This window comes from Pelophylax lessonae (genome assembly GCF_965119305.1).
Source record: "Pelophylax lessonae genome assembly, chromosome: 1".
Classification (NCBI taxonomy): Eukaryota; Metazoa; Chordata; class Amphibia; order Anura; family Ranidae; genus Pelophylax; species Pelophylax lessonae.
The window spans coordinates 214,442,548-214,470,183 of NC_138768.1; positions in this window are offsets into that span (position 1 = coordinate 214,442,548).

Sequence of the window (27,636 nt, forward strand, 5' to 3'; positions counted from 1 at the left end):
GTGATCAATCTGCCACTTCTGTCGTGATCATCTGGCGCTCATCTGCCACATCTTTCATCCCAGTGATCAACATCTGGCACATTTGTCCATGATCATCTGACACATTTTTCCGTGATCATCTGTCACACATTATCTGCCACATCTGGCGCACATCTGTCTGTAATCTGGTGCACATCTGGTGCACATCTGCCACATCTGTCATCCCAGTGATCAACATCTGTCACATATCTGTCCCAGGAATCATTTGCACACATCTGTCTACGTGGCTAAAAAATGATCCAGGGCCTTCAAAAATGTGATAGGTACTCAGGAAATGAAATGTGTAATTTATGCTCCTAGAACGTCTGACAATGCTCCCTGCATGTTGGACCTCTGTATGTGGCCGGGCTACGTAAATGTCTCACACATGTGGTATCGCCATACTCAGGAGGAGTAGCAGAATGCATTTTGGAGTGTCATTTTTTCTATGTACATGCAATATGTTATAAATATCTTATAAATTGACAACTTTGTGTAAAAAAAAAACTAAGTTTTCATTTTCTTTCAACGTTTTCCATAAACTTGTGGAAAAAATGATATGTTCAAAAGACTCATTATGCCCTGTAGAATATACGTTGGGGTGTTTTCTTTCCAAAATGGGGTCATTTTTTGGGTAATTCCATTGTCCTGGTGCTCCAGGGCCTTCAAAAATATGATAAGTACTCAGGTGTTCTAGGAGCATAAATTACACATTTCATTTCCTGACGGTGCTCATTTGCCTGCATTTTGGGCCTCTGTATGTGGCCAGGCTGTGGAAAAGTCCCACACATGTGGTATCGCCATACTCAGGAAAAGTAGCATAATATATTTTGGGGTTTAATTGTTTAATCTAAAGAAAAAAAAAAAAAAGTTTATCTATGCCATTTGAAAGAAATAACTTGTTAATATGACAATCTTGTAGGGAAAAAAAATGTTTTCATTACCCAAACTATTGTGGGCGAAAAAAAATTGCAACTTCAAAAAACTCACTATGCCTCTTACTAAATACCTTGGACTGTCATCTTTACAAAAATGGGTCATTTGGGGGGTATTTGTAATGTCCTGAAATTTTAGGGCCTCAAGAATTGAGATAAGTAGTTAGTACATCAGGGGTTGATCAATTTTCAATGATACATAGCCTAGCTTGTAGGCTCTATACCTTTCACATAAACCTATTATCATACACTTATTGAGATTTTTTTTAACAAAGACATGTAGCAGAATACTTTTTAATTTTTTTTCAAAATGTTCGTTATTTTTTCGCTTTTATCGCAAAAAATAAAAAACCCAGCGGTGAATAAATACCACCAAAACAAAGCTCTATTTGTGCAAACAAAATGATAAAAATTTAATTTGGGTACAGTGTAGCATGACTGAGTAATTGTCATTCAAAGTGCGAGAGTGCCGAAAGCTGAAAATTGGTCTGGGAAGGAAGGGGGTGAAAGTGCCCAGTATTGAGGTGGTTAAAGAGTGTAGTGTCCCACTGGTGTGTAATTTAATGCTATTGCATGCAGGGCTTTTTTTTCTCAGAAAATAGGTACAGGAACTCAACCACAACCCCCGAATACCCCTCCCCCCTTAAAATCGCATCAAATAGTGGGTGTGTTCAAATTTTACTTAAATTCAAGGAGTGCATTTTGTGCAAAATGCAGAGTTCGGGGGGGTTACATACAGAGTGCAGAGTTCAGGGGTGCTCTACACTCAGAATGCAGAGTTCAGCCTTCTTCCACATCTGCTTACCTCTGCATCCCCCATCCACATCTCACTTTCACCCCTCTTCAGCTCTGACCTCTGCATACAATCCCCCCTCCACTGCCCCCATCTCCTAAGAGCTCCACCATCTTCCACATGTCTTACTTTTGTTGCTGTATTAAGCTGAAGGACCTGAGCCAGAGGTGGTGGAACTAAGTTCCACCAAGTTCCAGCTGAAAAAAAGCCCTGATTGCATGTATCCTAATATATCCTGGTATATACTGTATATACTGACATCTTGTGGTAGATCAGCTCCCTCCCCATTTGTTCCATGTGCCCTCAGTCAGTGCTAGTCATTGCAGGCCAAAGTGTACAAAGTTATTGTCTTCTTACACTTCAAACTAGTGGGAAAACATCCTTGGAACTGCACTTATTTGAAGTAAAATTGTGTTATATTAAACTTGTGTCTCATTGAAGAGTTAAGCTGCCTGTGGGTTCTGCCAAGTCAACCACGCTGTCTTCACAGACTGGGTATAAGGTAGGTATCTCACTGCATAGATCAGCATTGTCACCCTATAAAAGGACGAATGTGCCTGATCAAAAGCCATCATGACAAGTGCTATTTTATTGAAAGCTGCAGACTTAAAAATTCAGAAAACTTTAGTACATTAACATGTTAAAGCATATACAGTATGTGATTTAAGTGATAAGGTTTATATATGCTATAAACACTACAAAAAGATTGTTAAAAGTGTGCTTATTGCTATTAAAAGTTAATGCAGCATTGATTTCTCTTTATTGCACTGCTAGTAAATCCTGCAATAGTGCTTTAGCCTAATAGCCAAAACCGGTTTAAATACTGGACTATTGAAATTCATTTTATGCAAGTGTAATTACACCTTGAATCAATGACCTGTGGCTTCTGCTTCTTCTTCATGAGTCAAAAAGTGCCTGAATGTTGTTCAATATTCATAACAAATGCTGGTAAGGTGGCTGAAAAACGCTCATGGAAATGCACCAAGAGCTGCAGCTGAACACTTGCCCTTGTACCAGATCCCTAAATGAGACTTTAAAGTACAAATGAGACAAGGAGATAAAATAGGGGAGAGACACAACACAGTCAGCATAGTAAATCAGAGTTTCAGAGGAGTGAGGAGTAGTTTTAATGGAGAGATTTTTGTTGTTAGCAATTCAACCTGAAAAAGGTCCCCAGAGGTAGATTTCATTAAGCGAGTTGCAGAGACTGATTGAAGTGAGTAAAGTTATTTTAGCGGCAAATAAATAACATCCTCCCATTCATATCTGATATAAAGGTAGATTTCTGTCCCTGATAATTTATTATTTATCCCAGAAAAATATTCTAATGTATGTCAAGGCTGGAGAATGACTTCAATCTGCTACATTACAAGAGGCACAAACGATGTAATGGGCAATAAAGACAGGATGCAGCAAATCTGTTTTTAAGGCACAGCAGTCTGTTGAATTGGATTGCAAGGACAGAGATTCATTTTTAAAGAGTCTTGGCACAGGAGACAGAAAATATGCAAATGACTTAAATGGCAGAAAACAGAAGAAAAATGTGTTTACCTGCCCTGGCAAATAAAAGTAGATTACCTGATACAATCTATTACCTTTGCCTGCAATATATCACCCCTCTTCTGTGTTGTCACTGTGCTGTGGTACATATCACATAGTGCTCTTCTAGGAGGATGAGCCAATATTATTGTTAGTGATACAAGTTTAAGAGTAAATCATGCCTTGGGCACAAATGAAGCCTGATCTGTAGGCTGACATAAGGACAGCTCATACATCATACCCTGAATCATACATTATAACTCTTAAGGTGTGATGTAAATGCAACAGACTGCAAGTGACTCCTTGAAGCCAATGACACATTCTTTCTTTTTATGACAAAGCATAGAACATAGTTTACTGGGCAATAGACATTTGTTAACCTGAATGCATAAAATATTTTAAAATATGCACGTTAGAAGAAGATGCAGGATTTTTAATGCAGAAGAGACACGCATAGGGGAATTTAAAATGGCCCCAATGACAGTTTTCTGGTGGTAATTCCCTTAAAGTGGAGTTCCACCCATTTTAATAAGTTTAGATGTACGTAATCCCTTTTAAAAAATGCTTTTACCAATATAAACTATTTTTTTTGCAAGGAAAAACCTTTTTTTCATCTTTGTTCATCCGCACTTCCGGGTCCGGCCGCCTATAGACGATTATGTCACTAGGCGATTCGCAAGGGCTGCTGGGAAGTATCCCAGCAGCCCTTGCGAATCGCCTAGTGATGAAATCTCACATTATTACACCGGCACCAGCTGTACTCAGGGATGTATTGCTTTGAGTCCGCGCTCCGCTCCGCCTCTGCCCGCCTCCTCTCAGTGAGCTCTACGGGATGTAATGCTTTCATTCTGCGCTCACTGAGAGGAGGCAGGGCGGAGGCGGAGCGCGGACTCAAAGCAATACATCCCGTAGAGCTCATTGAGAGGAGGCGGGGCGGAGCGCGGACTCCAAGCAATACATCCCTGACTACAGCTGGTGCCAGTGTAATAATGCGAGATTTCATCACTACGCAATTCGCAAGGGCTGCAGATCTGACTTTGTGTGCATCATCTAACACTGGGGATAGGATCTCTGACCAGGCTTGGAGCAGAGGCTGAACTTTTCTTTCTCTTGCTCAATTAAAGGGCACACAGTAGTAAAACATTCTAAAAACACCTGTGAATTGGCTGAATACTGCAGGAAAGAGGAACCTGTATAATGTTTCAGTAGCCATCCCAAAAAATCCAACATAAAACATAGAAAAAAAAGAAGGACTGAAAACATCATGGTTCCGAGATGTAGCCAGAAATACAAGTTTTTCACTAAAGGCTGTATTTCACTAAATGCAAATTTGCCCTCATCAACTAAAGCATGTGCTGTCAGAATGCATTCCAACAGCTTTTCACTGGTGTAATCTTCTGAATCCATACTGATAAGATGTTTGCTATCTAATGCAAATTCCAAACTGACAATCCAACTGACTCCAATTGACAAATAATCTCCACTTGAAGCATTCTGACAAAAAAAGAAGCAAATACTCCAAGCAAATGGCTCCCAGTTCCCAGGTGTAGCTGATCTGGTTGTTAATTGGCGTAAGTGTTATGTCAGGAGTCAGCACAGGAGATAGAAGATGACCACGTATATGTAGCTACACACAGAAACTGGGACCAGACCATATACAGTATTTCACAAAAGAGAGTACACCCCTCACATCTTTTTAAATATTTTATTATATCCTTTCATGTGACAACACTGAAGAAGTGACACTTTGCTACAATGTAAAGTAGTGAGTGTACAGCTTGTATAACAGTGTAAATTTGCTGTTCCCTCAAAATAACTCAACACACCGCCATTATTGTCTAAGCCGCTGGCAACAAAAGTGAGTACACCCCTAAGTGAAAATGTCCAAACTGGGCCCAATTAGCCAATTACCCTCCCCGATGTTATGTGACTTGTTAGTGTTACAAGGTCTCAGGTGTGAATGGGGAGCAGGTGTGTTAAATTTGGTGTTATCGCTCTCACTCTTTCATATTGGTCAATGGAAGTTCAACATGGCACCTCATGGCAAAGAACTCTCTGAGGATCTGAAAAAAAGAATTGTTGCTCTACATAAAGATGGCCTAGGCCAGTGATGGCGAACCTTGGCACCCCAGATGTTTTGGAACTACATTTCCCATGATGCTTAACTACACTGCAGAGTGAATGAGCATCATGGGACATGAAGTTCCAAAACATCTGGGGTGCCAAGGTTTGCCATCACTGGCCTAGGCTATAAGAAGATTGCCAAGACCCTAAAACTGAGCTGCAGCACGGCGGCAAATACCATACAGCGGTTTAACAGGACAGGTTCCACTCAGAACAGGCCTCGCCATGGTTACATAGTTACATAGTTACATAGTAGGTGAGATTGAATAAAGACAATAGTCCATCCAGTTCAACCTGTGTAGGTGTGTGTGGCTGTAGTCATCTCACATAGCCCTTAATGTCATGATCCTTGAGATGTAAGTCTAAGAGTCTTTTGAAAGCCACCATACTACCCGCAGAAACCACCTCTTGTGGTAGACAATTCCACAATCTTGTAGCCCTAACAGTAAAGAACCCTCCTCGTTGCCTGAGATTAAAACGTTTCTCCTCTAATCGCATTGTATGTCCTCGAGTCCTCATGCAATTCCTTCGAATGAACAGCTTTTTTTCTAAGCTGAGATCCCCATTAAGATATTCATAAATTGCTATCATGTCCCCCCTCAGACATCTCTTCTCCAGGGAGAATAAATCGAGCGATTGCAGCCGCTCTTCATAGTTAAGGTCCTCCAACCCCCTAATCAGTTTAGTTGCCCTTCTCTGGACTCTCTCCAGCTCCAACACATCCCTCCTGAGGACCTGCGACCAGAACTGGACAGAATACTCCAGATGCGGTCAGACCAGAGTTTTATAAAGTGGAAGGATTATAGTCTTATCTCTGGAACACATCCCTTTCTTTATGCATGCTAATAATCTGCTGGCTTTGGCAGCTGCCGCTTGACATTGCATGCTGTTGCCTAATCTATCATCAACCAAGACTCCCAGATCTTTCTCCATTTTTGATTCCCCCAAGGGTTCCCCTCCTAACGTGTATTGGGTTTTTATGTTTTTAGTCCCCAAGTGCAAAACCTTACACTTCTCCACGTTAAACCTCATTTGCCATGTCGTTGCCCACTCCGTTATTTTGTCCAGGTCATTCTGTAGGATATCTGCTTCATGCTGTGCAGTTATTGCTCTGGCCAATTTTGTGTCATCTGCAAAAACTGATAACGAACCACTGATCCCGTCCTCAATGCTGTTTATGAATAAATTGAACAAGGTTGGTCCCAGGACTGAGCCCTGGGGCACCCCGCTTACTACCTCAGACCAGTCTGAGTATGCGCTGTTTATTACCACCCTTTGGACACGGCCTTTTAGCCAGTTACGTATCCAAGAGCAAACCCTGCTGTCGATACCTGCAGACCTTATTTTATAAATTAAGCGCTTGTGGGGAACTGTATCAAACGCCTTAGCGAAATCCAAGTACACCACATCCACTGGTCGGCCCTTATCTAGCTCACAGCTCACCTCCTCGTAGAATGCTAAGAGATTGGTTTGACAAGAACGCCCATTTGTAAACCCATGCTGATTACTGCTGATGATGTTGTTGTCTTTAGCATACTCTACGATATAGTCCCTTATCATCCCCTCCAGAAGTTTACATATTATTGATGTCAAACTGACAGGCCTATAATTTCCCGGGATATGCCTCTGGCCCTTTTTGAATATCGGAATCATGTTAGCCTTCCTCCAATCCCCTGGTACATCTCCTGTCCTAATACTGTCAGCAAAGATCAGGAACAGTGGTCTAGATATAACCTTACTGAGTTCCTTGAGTACTCTCGGATGTACGCCATCCGGGCCTGGTGATTTGTTTGTGTTAAGTTTATCCAGCCTTTTCCTGATTTCACCCTCTGTTAGCCATAGTGGCAAGACCTGTGTATTACTACTAACCATACAGTCATGGTCAGTGTACCCCTCCTTTTCCTGTGTAAAGACTGACGAAAAAAAAATCATTCAGCACGGTTGCTTTTTCAGTGTCCTCTGTAACCATCCTCCCATCATCGTTAATTATGTGTGCAATATGCTCTGCCTTAGTTTTTTTGCTGTTGATATATTTAAAGAATTTCTTTAAACCAAAGACGTTGAGTGAAACCAAAGAAGTTGAGTAAAAGTGCTCTGAGTCATATCCAGATGTTGTCTTTGGGAAACAGACGTATGATTGCTGCCAGCATTGCTGCAGAGGTTAAACGGGTGGGGGGTCAGCCTGCCAGTGCTCAGACCATACGCCACACACTGCATGAAATTGGTCTGCATGGCTGTCGTCCCAGAAGGAAGCCTCAAGATGATGCACAAGAAAGCCCGCAAACAGTTTACTGAAGACAAGCAGACTAAGGACATGGGTTACTGGAACCATGTCCTGTGGTCTGATGAGACCAAGATAAAATTATTTGGTTCAGTTGGTGTCAAGCGTGTGTGGCGGCAATCAGGTGAGGAATACAAACACAGATGTGTCTTGCCTACAGTCAACCATGGTGGTGGGAGTGTCATGGTCTGGGGCTGCATGAGTGCTGCCAGCACTGGGGAGCTGCAGTTCATTGAGGGAACCATGAATGCCAACATGGACTGTGACATACTGAAGAAGAGAATGATCTCCTCCCTTCGGAGACTGGGCCGCAGGGCAGAAATCCAGCATAACGACCCCAAACACACCATCAAGATGACCCCTGCCTTGCAAAGAAGCTGAGGGTAACGCTGATGGACTGGCCAAGCATGTCTCCAGACCTAAACTCTATTGAGCATCTGTGGGGCATCCTCAAACGGAAAGTGGAGGAGCGCAAGGTCTCTAACATCCACCAGCTCCGTGATGTTGTCATGGAGGAGAGGAAGAGGACTCCAGTGGCAACCTGTAAAGCTCTGGTAAACTCCATGCCCAAGTGGGTTAAGGCAGCGCTGGAAAATAATAGTGGCCACACAAAATATTGACAGTTTGGGCCCAATTTGGATGTGTTTACTCAGGGGTGTACTCACTTTTGTTGCCAGCAGTTTACACATTGATGGCTGTGTGTTGAGTTATTTTGAGGGGACAGCAAATTTACATAAGCTTTACACTCTAAATATGTGTTAGTGAGCACTTCTCCTTTGCTGAGATAACCCATCCACCTCGCAGGTGTGGCATATCAATATCACATCTATTTTGTGTTTCCAGGCAAATTATACCTTGTTTTTTTTTGTTTTTTGTTTTTTTCAGAATGCATTGGGTCTTTATTTGGGTCTTTATTTGGTGGTGAATATTCATGGATGTCTTTTGATTTTTTTATTATTATTATTAGAAGAAAATGGAATCAAAATAGTAAAAAAACCTTAGCTTTTTCTTTTTCCAAGAACAACCATCAACATAAACCCAAAATAAATGTTTTAACTCCTTATCTTAATGTCAATGCTGCATATGTTTACATTATTTGTTTTTGTTCCCATAGTAGGGACAAGAAATAAAAGTGCACTGACAATAAGTAGCGGTTCACAGTGGTGCGATGTGAGAACCCTGCAAATCCACTGCGGGGTCCAGCATCACACCCGACTCGCAGGCAGTTCACACTGCAATATGCGAACTGCTGGGAGTGTCAATACAAAGTAAATGACACAGCCAGATTAGTTTGCATATCGCGGTGCGAACTGTCAATTCAGACAGGAATTGGATTGCATAGGTGTGAACACCCATGCGATCCGATTCTGGTGTGGACCAAAAAAAGGGTCCTGCACAACAATCTGTATGGCTAAATTGACATTGCAGACATTGCATGTGATTTGCAGAGCAGTGCGGTGCGAATCACATGCAATGTCTGAAATCGCTATAGCGTGCACCAGCACTAAATGAAAAAAAAATTTTTTTGATCCTAATAAAAATATACTGACTCTGATCTTGACCCTGATCCTGTCCCTTACACAAAGCTAGATCAATCCCTGATATAGCTATTTTATCTTTAGGTGTTTTTTATTATTATTATTTTTTATTTGCTTTTATTTATTTATTTGCACACACTTTTTGTTTACATTCTTTTCCTCTGACTAGCAGATAAAGATACAATATCGTTTTATTACATTCAGAGAATGAATAATGTAAAAGATAAGCTATCACAGTGGTCCCCACGGCTCCTGATCAATACTATGGTACTCAGCACTGTCCCCATGCTGGAAGTGCACTATGGAAAACTGCAAAAGCACATATGTATGTGATGCCCATATTAATGAGTTAACTAACTGTTGGTTTACTTTCTTTACTAACATTCATTTTGCTACATTATTAGTCTTTATTTCTTTCACAAATCAAACCTAGTGTGTGTGTGTGTGTGTGTGTATGTGATGGCACTTTGTATTGTTTTTGTAGCAATGCATTTCAGTAGTCATCACCAGCTATGTTGTTCAGAGCTAGAATTAACACCCACATCTATTCTTATGTAATCCTGGGAAAATGTTAGAATATATTTGTTAAATATGCTATAGCTATTCAATTCAAACTTGTTGCAGTAATGGCTTCAAAAAATGTAAACCAAAAGCAGTATTGGCCCTTCCTGCCCAGGGCCACACTGTACCCAAAATTAAATTTTATCATTTTTTTTTTTTTAGACAGAGTATTCTTTTGGTGGTATTTAACCACTTGCCGACCGCCGCACGACTATCTACGGCGGCTGTCAGCCCCTCACAGGCAAAGTGACGTAGGGCTACGTCACTAGCTTGTGAGGGTCTAGGGAGCGAGCGCGCGCCGCCGGAGGCGCGCTCCCGCTCCCGCGTGGTCACGGACCCCCCCGCGCGTGTGATCGGCGGGGGAGAGGGAGAAAGTCAGGCAGCTTGTGTAAACAAGCTGCCTGTCATTCTCCCCTCTGTATGAGAGATGATCATATGGATCTACTATGTAGATCCGTTGATCACTCTGCATACAGCTGAAGCCACAGCCAATCACAGTTAGAATCATGCCCCTAGGGACACACACAGCCCCTCCCTCTCAAATAAAGTTAACCCCTTCACTACCAGTGTATTTTTACAGTAACTGTGCATATATATAGCACTGATTACTGTAGAAATGTCACTGGTAACCCCAAAAGTGTCAAAAATGTCAGTCAAGGGTCCGATCTGTCCGCCGCAATGTCGCAGTACCGAAAAAAAAATCGCAGATCGCGCCATTACGCGTTAAAAAAAAAAACAACAAAAATGACAAAAATCTTTCCCTTAGTTAGTAAACGCAATAACTTTTGCGCAAACCAATCAAAATACGCTTTTTGCGATTTTTTTTTACCAAACATAGGTAGCATAAAACAAATTGGCTGAAAATGTTAAAAAATGTTGATTTTTACATTTTTTTGGGGGGGAATTTCATATAAAAAAAAGGGAAAAATATTGCTATTTTTGCAAAATTTACGCTCTTTTTTTGTTTATAGCGCGTGATCAAAAAAATCGCACAGGTGATCAAATACCACCAAAAGAAAGCTCTGTTTGTGGGAAAAAAAGGACGCCAAATTCGTTTAGGTACAGTGTCGCTTGACCGCGCAATTGTCCGTTAAAGTCACTCAGTGCCGAATCGCAAAATACCCCCTGGTCAGGAAGGGGGTAAAATCTTCCGGGGCTTAAGTGGTTAATCACCACTGTATTTTTTTTTCTAAATAAGCAAAAGGCTGTACTGATGGGCATTGATGGGGACTTATGAGGAGGCACTGATAAGCTGCACTGATGGGCACTGACGGGAAGGGACTGACAAAGCTACACTAATGAGGTGCCACTGATTGGAACTGACAGGTGGCACTGATAGGCACTGATACGCTGCACTGTTTAGCACTGATGAGGAGGCACTGACAAGGCTACACTTATGAGGTGTCACTGATGGGCACTGACAGGCAGCACTGATGGGCACTGATAGACAGCACTAATGGGCACTGTTAAGTTGCACAGATTGGTACTGATGGGGCTGCACTGATAATCGGGCATTGATGATCAGTGCCCTGGTTATCAGTGTACATGCTGTACTCAATGTGCCCTGTCAGACCATCTGTCTTTTCCTCACACGCCGTCTCTGTGTGAGGAATGGAGAAACTATACCCAGTTAGTCTGCTTACATGTGACCAGCTGTGACTGGACATAGCTGATCACTTGGTAAAAGGCTGCTATGACTGGCCCTTTACCCTGATCTGTGATCCTCTGTGTTCAAAGATCACAGCTATCTCAGACACTTTCAAATGCGTGCCCCAGGAGGATGTCAAGGAATGCCCTCCCAGAACTGGAGCCATATATTGGCTATGGCACGGTAGGGAAGAAGTTAACTACTTAACCTTGGGAAGGTTTTAGCCCCTTCATGACCAGGACATTTTTTCCTATTCAGCACTGTGATACTTGAACTGACAATTACCCGGTCATGCAACACTGTACGCAAATTAAATTTATATAATTTTTTTTTCACACAAAAAGAGCTTTCATTTGGTGGTAATTGATCACCATTGGGTTTTTTATTTGTCAAACCATCAAATGGCTGGTATCAGAGCTTATCACATGTGCAGTACCATAGCAGTTGCGGATCAAACAGAAGCCACTCCTTGGCTGTAAAGGATAGGAGGGTTTAATTCCACTTTAAGGCTGTCAGCAGATTGGCCTGTACAAATTAGTTAGTGCCTAAATGTTTCTTAAATGGAGAGCAACTGAGCATGTGCAGAGCAGGGTAACACAGTGCATTACTGGATTTTAAACAGTATAGACACCTATTTTTAATGTTTTACATAGCTATACCTGCATAATGGGCCAGCCTGAAGTGATCTAGCAGGACTTAATTTTCTGACTAAAGTTCAACTTTAACGACAGTCCCAGTTAACCTGCAGGCAGTATAGGTGCAGTATAGATACAGTATAGTTTCAGCATATGTGCAAGCTAGATGTTGTTCAGATGAGGTAAAGGCTTGGTATAATATGGTATAGGGTTAGTAAAGGTGCAGTCTAGGTTTGGAATAAGTGCAGCATAAAGTACAGTATGGGTGCAGTTTTTATTGGGTATACTCGGTGACCTGCTCTCAGTGGCTCAGTCCCTGCTAACAGTATCAGCAATTACTTCTCTCTGTATAAGGGGGGAGGGGGTCCATTAGTCTCTCCACAGAATGCCTCCAGTGATCAGCGGTGGGAAGTAGAGGGTGATAGAATGCTCCATTCTCTCTATGGCAACAGTGCAGATTTGATAGCTGTGGCCCGTGCTGCGCTGCCCTGGGTGTCTCCACCTCCTAATCTCAGTCTATGCCTCTGGTCACCCGGCCCATGAATAATCCGTGTGCACCAGGACCAATGTGCACATCTCAGCTCCAATGCTGCCAAGAGAAAAAGGTTTCCAGTGCAGTCTTGTAAAAGATGTTCCACCGCTCCCCTTCCTCCTCAGTGTCCTATGGAAACTGTATTGTAAAAGTGCATGAGACCCATTCTGTGATTTATGTTTCAGACTACAAATCCCAAGATCCTCAGCTTTCTGCATATAAGTCTATAGGCTTTCCTTGCTATAGTTCTCCCTCTGTTGACTTAGGAGATTCAGTATTCAGTATAACAGCAGATGGGGAAAGTAAGATGATTAAAAAGAGGGAAATGCCTTTCTCCATGTTTCTGTAGTCCGGTACCTGGCAACATACTGTAAGTATATGCAAAGAGTTAACATCTGTAAACATGTATCAAGCAGGAACCAGCCAGCTTTCTGTATATATGTACTGCTGTCTGTTCAACTGAAGCCAGTCTAAAGGCCCATACACACGTACCGATTGTCGGCCGTAAATATTCGGCCAACGTCCGATCGGCCGATTGTCGGCTTGTTAGTATGATGCTTCCGACAACCGACTGTGACTTTTCGGCCGAACAAAATCTGGTGTGCAGGCTATAAAATTTTTGTAGGCCAACAGAGAACGGCCGATTGTTCGTCAGTCAGTACAGATTTCGGCCGACAAAAAGCAGATGAGCAAGACTGGGCATGCTCAGAGAAGAAAAAACACACGGAAAGTTAACCATCACATGACATCACTTCTGCAGTCGGTTGTTGTTGGCCGACAAAATTCGTGTGCAATCTTTAGCACTTTTCAACCTACACGACAGCACCGGACAAAAGACGGCCGAACAGTCGGCCGACAATCGGTGTAGTATTCTCAATAACCATATCCTTTATTACGGGTTCAATAAAAGCTCATACACAGTATTAAAATCAATTAATGCCTAAATAGCATTATGCTGTATAGCTGAATGCACTAATTACCGTATCACGGAGTATCAAGCCCTCAGGATGCAAGTCACGTCGCTCCTTCCTGGCTAATAGTCCGGCACCCGGCGTGCGTTCCAGCTACACTCCACAGTGAGGCGGCATCCGTGTCAGCTTGAAAAAAAAACCCAGCAAAGCATGATCCAAGTATGTATGAGTATACACTATTTTGTTTTTTCTTTAATTGCTGATTTTTTTTCCCCACAAAAGTGGAATTACCCTTTAAGATGATGAAACCTGTATCTGTATAGTTTATATAGTTTTTTTTCCACTTTTATTATTGTTTGCTTATCCACGGAGCCCAAATCTGATGGGTAGAGTCTAGCCTTGATTGTATTGTGTATTATATTTGTTCCTTACTGTAGATCTATTTGATTTTAGAAATGAGTAGTTGTTCAGGAATTTCAGGGTTTTTCCATGTCGTGGTTATTTATTTATTATTTATGCGGTTATTTATGTTTTAATGTGATACAGCTTTCTGCAGGAAAATTCTTACTTTCATTGTTCAAGTTGCTCTTAGCATCATAGATAATAAGTTAACTTTGGGAAAATTTGCCTGCAACCAAATCCATCTATATTGTATGTATACTTTTGAAATGAGTAATGTTCTGAAACCGAAGCTTTATTCTTTGTCCTTGCTCTTGTGCCTACAATGATCCAAAAATGCTGCTCAAAAAGTTCTGGCATTTCTATGATATTTATTTGATGCTTTTAGAGTTTCATAAATACAAGCCATTTCAGAGCAGCAGAATATACTCCATTAACTGCCTGAGTTGTTAAATACCAGGATAAATGCAAGAAACTCAGGCACTTTTATGTCTGTTGAAAGGACCTTAGGATCTTTTCTACAAAACTAAAACTGACAACTTTGCCCTATTTCTGAAGTGTGTACATCGCAATGCAATAAATAAAATATTCCCTTTTAGCATTAAATAAGCCAGTTCTTCTCTTTTTTAATAAAAAAATAAATCTTCTATAAATGTGAGCAAAACAAAAAAGCTTCTGAAAACAAGTGTAATGTAATCCATAAATATACATTCACCAATTAATAATGGTAATGTGTCTTGAGATTTATTGTTTCAGGTATCCTCTTAGTCCTATAAGCTTGAAAAATGAATCTTCTAGGGCAGCTGATTCTCCATCTTTCAGTATGGGTGAAGTCATTGATCTAATTTATGTGTGTCGATTGGGAATCATAACTCACAATTGATCCACGTGGGTGACCATACTTTTAGGGATGATCTTTGGGTTGGGTCAAGCATGGATTGAAGGTAAACACGTAAGTGGAGTGCTACGTGGTGTGGAACCATAACACACTCAGTCCCCGTACAATGAAAGAACTTGTATTGAAAAAATGCAGAAACAGTTAAAAATAATCCAGTGGGAAGGTAGCCCAACTTGGAACAATCACAGTTCCAACAGCATGTAGAGAGCAGCATGCAACTAAACTGTCAGCATCTGTAGAGAGGGGAATAATGTGGCCTGGCCATCTTGTGACCAACAGGCAGGTGTCCAGAGATGTTGTGAGCCCTACACTTGCTCTCCTCATCAGGAACCTTTTCTTTGCCGCTATTACCGTCCCTACCAGGAGCCCCTACTCTACCAGCTCGCAAATGCGCAAAACCTGGAACCCCAGGGCCTTAAGTAGGCTCTGCCTGACCCAAGATGGCTGCCAGAGGCACGTGGAGCAGCAGCATCCAATTAGATACTTTCCAAGTGACCCAGAAAACCATTGAGGAGCTGCGCTCCTCCTGACTTCCTCTCTACCTATAATTTTAACTCATTTTTAGTTCAGGAAAACAGGTTACAAATGCAATCATTCACCGCCATTGCAATCAACTACCAATGATACACTTCTTGGTCCCTGAACTAGGGTCAGGTGGCATAGAGCAGCCAACAGCCATATTAACAATGAGCATAGCTGTGATAATTAAAGGATAAGTTTACATTTAGGAACATTTTACATGTTCAACCGTTTTTTAGGGTGGAACATGTAACATGTTCCTGCATCTGCTCTGGGATCCGCTGCCTCTGCGTGACAGAAGTACGGGGAGAAGTTCCCCGTACCAGGTCTCACTTTTTGAAAAGATCGTGGCCATGCGGGACTTCGCCCCACAGGCCCACATCATTCATTCACAGCTCTGTGAATGAATTAACTACAAGTACCAACATCATTTGCAGCTGTCGCCTCGTAGTTCTAAATGAACTACCACATCGGTGTAGAATGCTGTGGTAGTGTAACGCTCCTGCGTTTCATGTATGGTGTGGATTTTCAGCTGCAGAAATATTCCACTTCAGTAGTCATGTAAGAGAGATGCTGAGATACCATTCCCAACCTCAATGACTCATCATGTGTGGAAGGTCTTAATTCAGCTAGTAAATACACACACTCAACAAGCTGGTTCCTAGAGTGACTTTATGTATGTAGTAACACAGTGATGAAGATTTAAGAGACAGGTTGAGTGGAGGTGGTAGGTGACAGACACTTGAAGGTAAGACAGTAGCAGATGGATGCAGGTAGGTTTAGCAATCATGTATGGTAGCAGATGACAGAGTAGCAGGTGGACATACAAGAGTGATCAACCCAGTGCAGGAATAAGTAGCAGTAGTCTTAAGAGCTAGCAATCTAGATATGCAGATGTGATAAATAGTCTTTACTATGCAGAGCTAGATAGTATAAGCTTAGTATAAGTTTATAGAGGGTTCTCCTGCGGGGTACTTAGCACTAATAGCAATACAGCCGAAGGTTGGTTCAGGAGGAGCGGATGATCCGGAAGCGGGATGCAGGGATCAGTGCAGCGAGGTTCCGTCAGCGAAGTATGCTTGCAAGCACGAAAGCTTCAAGCCAAGTTAGCATCCAGGTAAGGGTGTTTGAACGAACACATGTGAGTGAGAACCGGCGCTTTAAATAGCCATCTAGTCCGGCGCTGAGTGATGACAGCTTCAGTCTTAAAGGTGTATGCGCACCTTTCCAAAAGAGAATGGTGGGGCGCATACACTTGTGAAAAGAGTAATTTAGGGTACCAAAGGTACCGAAACATTACAATACCCCCCCCCTTAAGGCCGGCTCCTGAAGGCCTCTGGAGCTGGTTTGTCTGGGTATCTCGCATGAAAATTGCGGATTAATCTAGGGGCATGTATTTCAGAGGTGTTTAGCCAGGTGTCGTCTTGGGGCCCATAGTTCTTCCATCTAACCAAGTACTGAAGTCTTCTTCTGTAGATACGAGAATCCAGAATCTCTTTTATCTCGTATTCTTCTCCACCTTCAACTTGTACAGGAGGCGGAGGTGGAATATTAGGCCTTATTCCTTGGTCCGGAACATGGGGCTTCAGTAGCGACACATGGAAAATGGGATGGATTTTTAGGTCTATTGGCAATGTAAGCTGTACTGCAGCTTTTCCAATAAGTTTTTTGATTGGGAAAGGTCCCAAGAACAGAGGTCCAAGCTTTTTGCTAGGGATCTTCAGTCTTAAATTTTTTGTTGAGAGCCAAACGAGGTCCCCGATAGTGTACTGTGGAGAAGGTCTTCTGCGAAGATCATAGTACTTCTTTTGTTGACTGTGAGCGTGTGCAATGGTAGTATTTAATAAACCCAGAGAATTCTTTATTTGGGTAAGATAATCTGAGGCTACTGGGTTGTTTGAAGGAAGGATGCGTGGTGGAAGAATAGAGGGATGAAACCCATAGTTCAAGTAGAACGGACTCTGCTTGGTTGTACTGTGGGTTGCGTTGTTGTAGGCAAATTCTGCCAGAGGGAGAAGATCCACCCAATCATCCTGTTGGTAAGAAGTGTAACAACGTAAATACTGCTCGATGCATTGGTTGACTCTTTCAGTCTGTCCGTTGGTCTGCGGATGGTAAGGAGAAGTGAGCTTCCGCTCGATCCGTAGTATGTGACATAGTTCTTGCCAGAACTTAGAAATAAATTGGGATCCACGGTCAGACAGAAGAGTTTTTGGGATACCATGTAATCTAAAGACATGTTTCATCAGGAGTTCTGCCGTTTGTTTGGACGAAGGTAGTCTGCGAATAGCAATGAAATGTGCTATCTTTGTCAGATGGTCCACTGACACCAAGATGGTATTAAATCCTTTGGAAAGAGGCAATTCTACGATGAAGTCCAAGGACAAAACTTCCCATGGAGTTTGGGGTATTGGTAGACTGCATAGTAGACCGGATGGTCTCGTAGTGTAGATTTTGGACCTGGCACAGACATTGCATGAAGAGACGAATTTTTGTATAGATGTTTTCATGTCAGGCCACCAGAATTGCCGGGAAATCAAATTAAGAGTCTTTGTCATACCCATATGTCCTGCCATAGGCACATCATGAGATAATTCCAAGATCTTGGTGCGTAGGGTAGGTGGTATGTAAAGTTTGTTGTTGTAGTAGAGGAAGCCTTCTGCATCAGTATTTAGTTGTGGTGGGGGTGAATCCAAACTTATACCATGCAAAACCTCTTCCTTCAAGGAACGGACAACTCCAATAATGCGTTTGTGAGGTATTATAGGAACGGAAGGGATTTCAAAGTAGTTTTCTTCAGTTAGTCGTGATAGTGCATCCGCCTTTTTGTTCTTATCTGCAGGTGTGTAAGTCACTAGGAAGTTAAACCTTAGAAAGAATAGTGACCATCGTACCTGTCGGTGCGAGAGAGTTTTGCTAGTCTGAAGATATTGGAGGTTTTTATGGTCCGTGTATATTATTATTGGTAATTGGGTGCCTTCGAGTAAATGTCGCCAATTCTCCAGAGCCAATTTTATAGCAAGCAGTTCCTTTTCACCCACGGGGTAATTTATATCGGGACTGCTTAGGGATTTAGAAAAAAAGGCGACTGGATGAAGTGGTGAAGTGTGGGTTGGTCGTTGGGAGAGTATTGCTCCTACTGCCATGTTTAACGCATCTACCTCCAGAATGTATTGGAGGGATGGGTCAGGATGGCGTAATATGGGAGCGGAAGTAAACCTTGTCTTTAACAAGTGAAAAGCTTTATTGGCTTCTTCTGACCATTTGAATGGTTTTTTTATGCTAGTGAGCTGTGTGAGGGGTCTCACAATAGCAGAAAAGTTTTTAATGAACTTCCTGTAGAAATTTGAAAATCCCAGGAATCGCTGTAGCGCCTTGCGTGTGGTTGGTGTAGGCCAATCCTGAATGCAGGATATTTTACTCATGTCCATCTCGATTCCTGTATTGGATATGATGTAGCCTAGAAAGAGTACCTCGTCTGTATGAAACAAGCATTTCTTCAGTTTCACATAAAGGTTATGTGCAAGCAATCTCGATAGTACAAGTCTTACATGTCTTATGTGTTCAGACAGGGATCGTGAATATATAAGTATATCGTCCAGTTATACCACAACACAGACATCTAGTAAGTCTTTAAAAATATCGTTTATAAATCGTTGGAAAACTGCAGGGGCGTTGCATAGCCCAAATGGCATCACAAGATATTCGAACAATCCGTATCTGGTTCTGAATGCAGTCTTCCACTCGTCTCCATCACGGATTCAAATGAGATTGTATGCTCCTTTCAGGTCCAATTTTGAAAAATAGGTAGCTCCACGCACCTGCTCAATGAGCTCAGGGATAAGCGGTAGAGGATAGCGATCTTTTATTGTGATAGCATTCAATTTCCTGTAGTCGATGATAGGTCTGAGACTTGAGTCCTTATTGCGAACAAAAAAGAGTCCTGCTGCTGTGGAAGAAGTGGAAGGTCTAATAAAACCTTTTTCCAAATTCTCATCCAAATAGGTTTTGAGATGGGAAAGTTCATCCTGTGAAAGAGGATAAACATGACCGAACGGCAATTTGCTATTTGGGAGTAGATCAATGCTACAATCATAGTCTCGATGGGGAGGTAATACTTGAGCATTTTTCTCAAGAAAAACCTCAGAAAGATCCTGATAACATAGTGGTGCAATCTCATCTGTCACCATAGACAGAATCTTCCCGGAAGACGGGAGGTTACACGTATCCTCGCAATAGCGAGAGAGGAAGGCCAAGGACCGTTCCTTCCAATCTATGGTTGGTTGGTGTGTGTGTAACCAGGGAAGTCCCAACACAATGGGAAAGTGGGGTGAAGGTATTAAATCGAAGGTAGTAGTCTCCCTATGAGACTCGTTAATTGTGACTAGAAGTGCTTGTGTCTGATCGGTGATTGGACCAGAGGATAACGGAACACCGGTAATAAGACTTACTGAGACAGGTTTAAGTTTAGAAATAATAGGAATTTTATTTGAAGCAGCAAAACATATATCAATATAATTTCCACAAGATCCTGTGTCAATCATGGCCTTAGTAGTAATCCTGTTCTGGTCCCACTGTAATGTCAAACAAACAAAAATGTAAGGGTTAGTGAATGAAGTTGTCAATCCCCCTAGGAGGACATGTGAACACTCACCCTTCTTTTTGTTGACTAGGGGACAGACATTTATCTTGTGATCCGGGGATGCACAGTACAAGCAGAGATTTTCATATCGTCTTTTGGCTTTTTCCATAGTTGATAGCGGTGGGCGTATGGTTCCTACCTCCATAGGAACGGGGTTAACGGCCGGAATCCGAGAGGAAACGGATAATGGCATTCCCATTTTCTCAGCCTTTCTTTCTCGTAGTCTTCTATCTATGGTAATACTGAGTTGTATTAATGCATCCAGGGTTTTTGGTAGATCCGCTCGGGCGAGTTCGTCCTTAACGGCTTCTGATAGGCCAAGCCTAAATTGGGTTTTCAGAGATGCATCATTCCATTCTGAATCAAGGGTCCATCTCTTGAATTCCGCGACAAAGTCTTCTACAGGCCTCCTTCCTTGTTTCAAGGATCTTAATTGAAGATCGGCAGTACTCTGCCTATTGGGGTCATCATATAGGCTAGTGAGTTCTGCTAGGAACAAGGCATAGGAGTTGAGAAGTTGGTCGTTTTTCTCAAAAAGAGAGTCTGCCCAGGCTCGAGGATCGCCTGTTAGGTAAGAAATAATAGTACAAACCTTAATGTGATCAGTAAGGTAGGTACGAGGTTTTAGCAAAAAAATTAACTCACATGCGTTTTTAAATTCGCGAAATTTTTTGCGATCGCCTGTAAATACCAAAGGGGGATTTATCTTGGGTTCAGGGGACTGAGCAGAGGTAAGTTGTGTCAGTCTAATTACCTGCTGCGACAGAGCCTGATTGTCTTCTTTTAATTCAGCAAGTGCGTGTATTAACGCAGTTACTTGCTGTTTTAATTGTGTCACCTGAGTGGTTATTTCTGCTGAATCCATTTGTAGGTTCGTTCAATCTGTAACGCTCCTGCGTTTCATGTATGGTGTGGATTTTCAGCTGCAGAAATATTCTACTTCAGTAGTCATGTAAGAGAGATGCTGAGATACCATTCCCAACCTCAATGACTCATCATGTGTGGAAGGTCTTAATTCAGCTAGTAAATACACACACTCAACAAGCTGGTTCCTAGAGTGACTTTATGTATGTAGTAACACAGTGATGAAGATTTAAGAGACAGGTTGAGTGGAGGTGGTAGGTGACAGACACTTGAAGGTAAGACAGTAGCAGATGGATGCAGGTAGGTTTAGCAATCATGTATGGTAGCAGATGACAGAGTAGCAGGTGGACATACAAGAGTGATCAACCCAGTGCAGGAATAAGTAGCAGTAGTCTTAAGAGCTAGCAATCTAGATATGCAGATGTGATAAATAGTCTTTACTATGCAGAGCTAGATAGTGTAAGCTTAGTATAAGTTTATAGAGGGTTCCCCTGCGGGGTACTTAGCACTAATAGCAATACAGCCGAAGGTTGGTTCAGGAGAAGCGGGATGCAGGGATCAGCGCAGCGAGGTTCCGTCAGCGAAGTATGCTTGCAAGCACGAAAGCTTCAAGCCAAGTTAGCATCCAGGTAAGGGTGTTTGAACGAACACATGTGAGTGAGAACCGGCGCTTTAAATAGCCATCTAGTCCGTCGCTGAGTGATGACAGCTTCAGTCTTAAAGGTGTATGCGCACCTTTCCAAAAGAGAATGGTGGGGCGCATACACTTGTGAAAAGAGTAATTTAGGGTACCAAAGGTACCGGAACATTACAGGTAGTTCATTGATTCTTCCTGTCAGTGTGAAACTGCCTGCCCATTCAATGTACGGGCAGATCGCTTACACTGACACTCTGCAGGAGTTCTGAAAGCCAACTAGCAATCTGCTGATTGCTGGTGAAATGCTTTCCAAGCTCCTAATAAAAAATTTTTAAATGCACATTTTTTAACCTGCACAAAAATGTGCATTTGAAATGTATTTAAAATGTAAACGTATCCTTTAAAACATAAGCCAGCCACACATGGATTGAAATCCGGCCAGTTCAGCAAAGACCAGCTAAATTTCGATCCATGTATGGGCTAGCTGTTGTACACATCAATTGATCAACTTGTGTACAACCAGCCTGACAGCCCCATAGAATTTAATAAGAGGCATGTTTTTTAAGCACTCCAACAATAGAATTCTGTGGGGCCAAAAACGTGTGATACTGCTCCAAAGAAGCTCGTGTTGGCAGATTGCTAAAACGCGTAAGCTATGCACACAAAATATGTCTGAAAAATCATCTGAATACTCTACCCTCAATTGTGAATGTAGCATCAAAGAAGATGTTTGGGGTACTAAAAAAACAAACATTCATACTCAGCTATGTGTTGCTGCATCAGTGTGATGCTGTAGCTGTTCTCCCACTGGCTCTAAGCCTATGAACTGAAAAATTACATGACCGTTGACCAGAGCTAGATCCGGCCTGTCTAATCTAGGGATGCAGTAAAACAAAAAGTTACAGGGAGCATAATGTCAACATACTATCATTTTATCCTCTCCTCTCTTAGTTCCCTTAAATTTTTTGTGGCTGCATTGAAAAGCATATGTATTAGGCCAGCGTTTTTCAAACTATTCTTTGGGCAAAGTATGAAAAATTATAAGACACCCTAGTGCTGAACTATATTCATGTGGGTGAAGGACACTGACATCCGTACTGGATGATGATGTGTTACTCACTCCTTGGCACCACATGGGAGTTCGGCCTTTACATTAGATTCTACCCATCGCTTCAGAGTCAGCCATCTTTACATCACAGTCTCCTCAGAGTCAGCCATCTTTACATCACGGTCCCCCCATTACATCTTCTCTTTCAAATCATCCCCCATCCCATCATATTCATCCCCCCTTCCCATTGGAGTTGCCCCCCCCCCATCACAACAGAGTGTCCCACCCATCAGATAGAGTCCTGTCATCATAACAGAGCCCTCATCACAACAGAGTCCCCCACCATCACCCTATCAGAGTTCTTCCTCTTCAAAACATAGCCCCCCTTCACAAATAGCAATGAATGATGTCACTGTCCACACCCCTGCACCATGGAAACAAATGATGCGCTGTGGTGGATGGGGCAGGGCACTGAGTAGCCATGTCACTTCGGCAGTGGCAATTAATGAAAAAAGTGGACCTGGGTGCATGTGAAAGCATGCCGTGGCAAAAATTGGGTGTGGGTTTTGGTGGTTTTAGGTAGCCCAAGCTGGTTACATAGTAAGGTAAAGATGTCCGGTGGGATGTGGGTTTACTTGCCTTGTGTTGCTGTTCAGCTTTAACTGACAAAACATGAATTAGTTTTTTTTTTTTAGAAACTAATAGAATTGATATTTAAAAAGTATAAACAATACAGTATGTAAACATAAACAATGTCCATAACAAGTATTCTGCTTAGCTTTCCAATTAAAAAAGTCAAAACGGTGTGACAAAATGTGAGCACAGCTAAGATTTTGAAAGACCTGAAGAACCCTAGGATTGAGCAGAAAGTAGGATCAGCAGTGAATGTAGCGCTCCATGGCAAATGGTGGTCGTGGTTAGGTTGAGCCTATCATTTGGAATTGTTTAAAGGGGAATGATTAAACAGAACCTGAGCCTAGTCCCTGTACATATTTACCACAATCCTTGTACCCACATATATACTCTACATATATACCACAATCCTTGTGGGCATGCCCACAAGCTGTTCAGGGATGACGCGCCTGCCCTGGAAGTGACGAGCAGGGCATTCTGGGACTCCGACGTCACCGAAGAGGATATGAAGAGGGACGCTTCGGCTTCAGCTGCCCACACCTGAGATGGCAGTGCTGGACAAGACATTTTCAAGGTAAGTATTTCTTCTTACAGGTAAGTGAAACAGGGGACAGTTCAGAGGCTATCGTTGCTTAAATGCACTAGCCCTAACTGTCCCGGGGGTATTTTTAGGTAAAAAAAAATGTTCTGCCCGAAACTCCGCTTTAACTACTTCAGCTCCGGAAGGTTTTACCTCTTTCCTGACCAGACCATTTTTTGCAATACGGCACTGCGTTGTTTTAACTGACAATTGCACGGTAGCGTAACGCTGTACCCAAACAAAATTGATGTCTTTTTTTCCCCTACAAATAGATTTGATCACCTCTGCAGTTTTTCATTTTTGCGCTATAAACAAAAAAAAAGAAGCATAATTTGAAAAATAAAAATATTTTTTTTTTACTTTCTGCTATAAAAATTACCCAATAAAAAGATGTAAAAAATCAAATTTTCAACAATTTAGGCCAATATGTATTCTGCTACATATTTTTTGTAAAAAAAAAATCCTAATAAGTGTATATTGATTGGCTTGCACAAAAGTTATAGTGTCTACAAACTATGGGATACATTTATGGACTTTCTTTTTTATTGTTTTTACTAGTAATGGAAGCGATCAGTGATTTTTAGTGGGAATGCGAAATTGCGGCGGATAGTGTTGAGCGAACACGGACTGTATTATTCGTGTTCGTACCGAATAATTGGATTTTTGTTACCCGAACACGGACACAGACACTTTACTGTATATTCGGGTAAAAATCCGTGTTCGGTCGTTTTATTTCCGGGTTTTGCATGCTTTGGCGCGCTTTTCATGGCGGGCTTTCAACAGCCAATCAACAAGCGTTTACCGGTGTGCCTTAAGCCATCCCAGCCATGCCTACAAATGTATCAGTAGCTGTGATTGGCCGTCTGAAGCATGTGACCAAGTCTTTATAAGTTCGAGGCAGCGCCGCAGCGGCGTCATTCTGCTGCTTAGATCAGGGAGAGAGCACACATCAACGTGCTGGCTGCTGATTAGGGACAGACAGGCAGGAAAAAAACATTTGTGTCCGGATAGAATTGAGGGACAGGTCGGAGTGTTTTAGGCAGGGCGAGTTGTAGGCATTTTAGGGAGAGGCTGCTGCTGATTTTTAGGGAAATTGTGTTCTACAAACTACAATCGATATTGCTGTGTGGGGTGGGGTCTGCACTTAGTCCTGATCTACGATCTCTTATCAATCCTGTTAGGAAATGAGTCTGCTGAATTTTAGGGAAAGTGTGTTCTACAAACTACAATCGATATTGCTGTGTGGGGTGGGGTCTGCACTCTGCACTCAGTCCCGATCTACGATCTCTTATCAATCCTGTTAGGGATAGAGTCTGCTGAATTTTAGGGAAAGTGTGTTCTACAAACTACAATCGATATTGCTGTGTGGGGTGGGGTCTGCACTCTGCACTCAGTCCCGATCTACGATCTCTTATATCAATCCTGTTAGGGATAGAGTTTGCTGATTTTTAGGGAAAGTGTGTTCTACAAACTACAATCGATATTGCTGTGTGGTGTGGGATAGGAGATAGGCAGGTGTCAGTGATCCACATCCATTTTGCTGTGTGTGGGCTGCAGTGAACACAATATTTTTGGGGTGCAGTGAACACAATCTTTTTGGGGTGCAGTGAACACAATCTTGGTGCAGTGAACACAATCTTTTTGGGGTGCAGTGAACGAAATCCTTTTGGGGTGCAGTGAACACAATCTTTGTGGGGTGCATTGAACACAATCTTTTTGGGGTGCAGTGAATAAAATCCTTTTGGGGTGCAGTGAACACAATCTTTGTGGGGTGCAGTGAACACAATCTTTTTGGGGTGCAGTGAACAAAATCCTTTTGGGGTGCAGTGAACACAATCTTTGTGGGGTGCAGTGAACACAATCTTTGTGGGGTGCAGTGAACAAAATCCGATGTAGCTTATTCCTATGTCTATGTAATCTTACAGTTTATGTTGTTAAGACAAAATACTTTACCAATAAGCCACCCTTGGGGCATTTGGCCACTTTCAAACGCCTCGTACAGAGTACTGGTTCATAACTGGAATCATGGCACGACCCTGGGTGACCAGTGTTGACACTCATGATGCGCTGTTTGGCGTCACAAACTAATTGGACGTTCAGGGAGTGGTACTGCTTGCGGTTGCGGTACTCCACTTCGTGACTCCTTGGTGGCCTAATGGCTATGTGGGTGCCATCGATTGCCCCTAGTATTTGCGGCATGTGTGCCCGCAGGTAGAAACCCAACTTGACTTCATTCCACTCATTTTCATTCTGTGGCCAGTGGAAAAAATTGGGCACTATATCGACTATGGCATTAATGACCAACATGAACACCCTTGAAACTGTGGGCTGGCTAATGCCCATGATACTTTCCGAAGTGGCTTGGAAGCTGCCACGCCCTAAAATATACAAAGTGGCCAGCAATCTGGCCATGCCGGGCACTGCATGGCCGCGCTGTGTATCCGGTTCAATTTTGTCTGCTATGAGCTGGTAGAGGTGGAGAATAGTTCCTCGCTTGAGCCGGAACTTCCTCCTGACATCAGAATCCCGCAGCTTGTCCAAATAGATCCTTGGAGCAAAAATGCGTGGCTGGCGAGGTAAGGGCACACGGACTGGAGGTGCTGCTGGAGGTGCTGCTGCTGCTGCTGCTTCCCCACCTTCTGCTGCCTCCTGTGCTAGGGCCTCCTCAAACAAGGCACCGATGAATGCCAACATTGCACCATCTAATGCGTCTGGGATATCGTCCTCCATTTTGAATGCGCAAATTCGCGAATGCGCAGATATATATAGAAACGGCCGCTAATTATCACACCTGTGAGCCAGCTATAAAAGGAGCACATGGCCAATATGGCTGCTGGATGTTATAGATCGATGTTTCTTATGTGCTAGCAAGACCCTGTGACCCACAACCTACATTATCTTGAGGTAAGACAATTGTATCTCTCTCTCCCAAAAAAAAAAAAACAACAAATTCTCTCTCTCTCTCTCTCTCTCTATATATATATATATATATATATATATATATATATATATATACATATCTAGATCTGTCTGTTTGTGTGTTCTTGCTCACCGTTATTGTTTACTGAAGGAGAGAATTTGTACTTATCTTGGGTGTGCTTAAGTTGTCTATGGTGAATCCCCTCCAACCCACAATAGCTTGTGAACCCCTCAAGTGTCTTTTAATCATTGGCAGTTGGCCCCATGTGCATGTGGTTTTGACATGTGTTTTCTCATGTTTGTTAAAGGTGTGCAGTCTAGATTTGGCATCTAAACCTGCCCCCTTACCTTCCCAGCTTCCAAAGACAGCATTTTTGCTTTCCTGATAACTGTAATTTATTATGTGCCCGTATGTAGGTCATGCGATTTCTCATGTATGTTTAATGTTTGCAGCCTCCTTTGGCCTATAAAAGATTACACCACCACCCCCACCAAGTCTGTTTGTGCCATTAGGTAAGTGTTTGGAGGGCCTCGTGTGATTTGTGCCCATATGCGTTTTCTTATGTGTTTTTTTCTATTTCTTTGCAGCCTCTTCTGCTCTTTCACCACTACCACCACCACCACCACCACCACCACCACCACCACTGTGTTTGTGCCATTAGGTAAGTGTTTGGAGGGCCTCGTGTGATTTGTGCCCATATGCGTTTTCTTATGTGTTTTTTTCTATTTCTTTGCAGCCTCTTCTGCTCTTTCACCACTACCACCACCACCACCAAGTCTGTTTGTGCCATTAGGTAAGTGTTTGGAGGGCCTCGTGTGATTTGTGCCCATATGCGTTTTCTTATGTGTTTTTTTCTATTTCTTTGCAGCCTCTTCTGCTCTTTCACCACTACCACCACCACCACCACCACCACTGTGTTTGTGCCATTAGGTAAGTGTTTGGAGGTAGTGATATCGCGAACCTAAAATTCGCCGTTCGCGA